The sequence below is a fragment of the Triticum aestivum genome, chromosome 7D (assembly GCF_018294505.1).
Source record: "Triticum aestivum cultivar Chinese Spring chromosome 7D, IWGSC CS RefSeq v2.1, whole genome shotgun sequence".
Lineage (NCBI taxonomy): Eukaryota > Viridiplantae > Streptophyta > Magnoliopsida > Poales > Poaceae > Triticum > Triticum aestivum.
In genome coordinates this window covers 470,065,447-470,069,585 of record NC_057814.1, presented here as the reverse complement: position 1 = coordinate 470,069,585, position 4,139 = coordinate 470,065,447, and positions in this window count along the sequence as shown.

Below are 4,139 nucleotides of genomic sequence, written 5' to 3'. Positions count from 1 at the left end.
GAGGTGGCCACGAGGCAGGGAGGCGCGCCCAGGTGGGTAGGCGCGCCCCCACCCTCGTGGGCCCCTCGTGGCTCCCCCAACCGACTTCTTTCGCCTATATATACTCATATACCCCGAAAACATCCGAGAGCACCACGAAACCCTATTTCCACCACCGCAACCTTCTGTACCCATGAGATCCCATCTTGGGGCCTTTTCTGGCGCTCCGCCGGACGGGGAATCAATAACGGAGGGCTTCTACATTACCACCATAGCCTCTCCGATGATGTGTGAGTAGTTTACCTCAGACCTTCGGGTCCATAGTTATTAGCTAGATGGCTTCTTCTCTCTCTTTGGATCTCAATACAAAGTTCTCCTTGATCTTCTTGGAGATCTATTCGATGTAATTCTTTTTGCGGTGTGTTTGTCGAGATCCGATGAATTGTGGGTTTATGATCAAGATTATCTATGAACAATATTTGAATCTCCTCTGAATTCTTTTATGTATGATTGGTTATCTTTGCAAGTCTCTTCGAATTATCAGTTTGGTTTGGCCTACTAGATTGATCTTTCTTGCAATGGGAGAAGTGCTTAGCTTTGGGTTCAATCTTGCAGTGTCCTTTCCCAGTGACAGCAGGGGCAGCAAGGCACGCATTGTATTGTTGCCATCGAGGATAAAAAGATGGTGTTTATATCATATTGCTTGAGTTTATCCTTCTACATCATGTCATCTTGCCTAATGCGTTACTCTGTTCTTATGAACTTAATACTCTAGATGCATGCTGGATAGCGGTCGATGTGTGGAGTAATAGTAGTAGATGCATAATCGTTTCGGTCTACTTGTCGCGGACGTGATGCCTATATACATGATCATGCCTAGATATTCTCATTACTATGCACTTTTCTATCAATTGCTCGACAGTAATTAGTTCACCCACCGTAATATTTATGCTATCCTGAGAGAAGCCACTAGTGAAACCTATGGCCCCCGGGTCAATCTTCCATCATATAAGTTTCTGATCTATTTTATTTTGCAATCTTTACTTTCCAATCTATACAACAAAAATACCAAAAATATTTATCTTATTATCGCTATCAGATCTCACTTTTGCAAGTGGCCGTGAAGGGATTGACAACCCCTTTATGGTGTTGGTTGCAAGGTTCTTATTTGTTTGTGAAGGTACGAGGGATTTGCGTGTAGTCTCCTACTGGATTGATACCTTGGTTCTCAAAAACTGAGGGAAATACTTACGCTACTTTTCTGCATCACCCTTTCCTCCTCAAGGGAAAACCAACGCAGTGCTCAAGAGGTAGCAAGAAGGATTTCTGGCGCCGTTGCCGGGGAGTCTACGCACAAGTCAAGACATACCAAGTACCCATCACAAACTCTTGTCCCTCGCATTATATTATTTGCCATTTGCCTCTCATTTTCCTCTCCCCCACTTCACCCTTGCCGTTTTATTCGCCCTTTTTCCGTTCGTCCCTTTTCGCTTGCCACTTGTGTGCCTGTTTGCCCTAATGGACTTGTCTAAAAACGTTGATCTTCACCTTAGAAGGTTAGAAGAAATTGAAAATAATGTTCGCAGCTTCATGTGTCTACAATTTGAGCATAATAACTTCTTCAGAAATGAGCTTAAAGAACATAAAAGTTTTATGGAATACAGGAATAAAGAGCTTGATGATATGTCTAAAGAATTTTATGGTTTGAGATCTTAGTTTGCTCATCTTGAAAATTTAGTAGGCCAAATCTCGGATAAGCAAGCCACCTTAGTTAATAAGATGGCCGCTAAACCGGAAGATCTAGAGGATAATAGGGATGAAGATCTAAAAGTGATTGATGTGTCTCCTATTAAATCTTTGTTTTCCAAGATGAAACTTGATAATGATGGGACTGGAGATGAGTCAACTTTAGTTAGAAGGCGTCCCAATAATTCGGAGTTTTTAGATCTTGATGCAAAAATTGGTAAAAGTGGGATTGAAGAGGTCAAAACTTTACATAGCAATGAACCCACTATTCTGGATTTAAAGGAATTTAATTATGATAATTGTTCTTTAACAGACTGTATTTCCTTGTTGCAATCCGTGTTAAATTCTCCTCATACTTATAGTCAAAATAAAGCTTTTACCAAACATATCGTTGATGCTTTAATGCAATCCTATGAAGAAAAACTTGAGTTAGAAGTTTCTATCCCTAGAAAACTTTATGATGAGTGGGAACCTACTATTAAAATTAAGATTAAAGATCATGAATGCTATGCTTTATGTGATTTGGGTGCTAGTGTTTCCACGATTCCAAAAACTTTGTGTGACGTGTTAGGTTTCCGTGAATTTGATGATTGTTCTTTAAACTTGCACCTTGCAGATTCCACCATTAAGAAACCTATGGGAAGGATTAATGATGTTCTTATTGTTGCAATAGGAATTATGTGCCCGTAGATTTTATTGTTCTTGATATAGATTGCAATCCTTCATGTCCTATTATTCTTGGTAGACCTTTCCTTAGAACGATTGGTGGAATTATTGATACAAGTTGACCCGTTGCGCCAAATGGCGCAGAGACCTGCTGAAGACATGTTGTCGATGAAAATAGTTTCATGCTACAAGAACCTTCAACTAAATCATGCTATTTTGTAAACATGTTTATTACGTTGTTAAATAATAGTCTGGGAAAAGGGGAACTTTGCATAATATGAATATGTTCAGTTTGAAAATATGGGCACTATGATGAGAGAGTAAAGTTGGCATGGTTGTATTTTTTTAGCAAGTTTGAAAACATGGTTATCATGATGAGAAACCTGGCCATGCATATTTTTCCTGCAAAAAAAGAGGGAAAAGGATAAGAAACCTAAGGAAAAAACATGGTTTAGTTGATTTTGTTACGCCAAATGGCGCAGAGACCTGCTGATTCCATGTTAGTGATGAAAAGAAATCCATGGTTCAGTTGATTTTGTTACGAGCAAGCACATATGACAACAAATTTAATCTCTCTTAGTTGCAAATTTCACAAAAATCATAGAGTGGTCACTAAATTAGCAGAGGCACGCTAAAGCCATGTCCGTGATGAAAAACAATTGCATGGTTTAATCCCCTTTAATAGGAAACACGGTGGATTGTTATGTACAATGAGATGAATGTACACATTTTAACTTGATAGTATAGAGTCTCATTTAAAAAAATATGTCTGGGCAAGCACGTGTGATAATAAATGAAATATTCTTTAGCCCCATAAATGGTGTGTTCCTGTGTACAATGAGATGATATATACACATTCTTAGTTGGTTGTATAAAGTCTCAGATGGCGCAAAGACCCGTTGAATCCATGTGGACATTGAAAAGAAAATCCGTAGTTTGTTGGTTTAGTTGTGGGCAAGCACATATGGCAAAAAAATTAATCTCCTTCAAAAAAAACAGTGGCTTCTATCTACAATGAGACATTTTGGTAGCACAGAGTTGCATCCGAAACAAAATCCATGATTTAGTTGGCTTATTAGTTGTGGGCAGGCATATATTGAGCAAATTTAATTTCCTTTAATAGAAGAAAAAATGGTGGCTTGTCGTCTACCTGAGTTGTATCTACACCTTTTAATTTCGTAGCACAGAGCCCCATTCAAAATTATGCCACCTTGAAAATAAGTGTATTTTTTAGTAATCTTGTGTTTGAGCTAATACCGACACTAAGAATTTAGATCCTTATGCGTGAAAAAACATATAATTTGGTGTGTGTTCACAAAAGTGTTTAAAAACACAGATTCTGGTCCTAAAAATATACATATACCTAACAACATGTGTAGACCAGTTAAGAGACCTTTAATTTTTTTTAAAGTAGTGTTTCAATAAACTTTTTATTGTGCCTACGTGCAAAAAGAACATAGGAAGTTGTTGAAATGTTTGGAGGATTGCCGTCTTGGTTCCTAATGAATGCTAATTGTAGAACGTAATAAACCCTAGAACTCTTCTATTATCAATTAGTCATTTATAATATATCAATAATTTTAAGGACTCTTCAGATTATAAGAGAAAAGCCATATAGGTCATAAATGCATAGGCATTCCAAAAAAAGGCACAAAAATTGAGCTAGAAGGTATGTATAAATTCATGTGAAACTGAGACATAGGCAAGAATACATAGGAATTTTGCAGGATCATTCCTACGATCTGGAG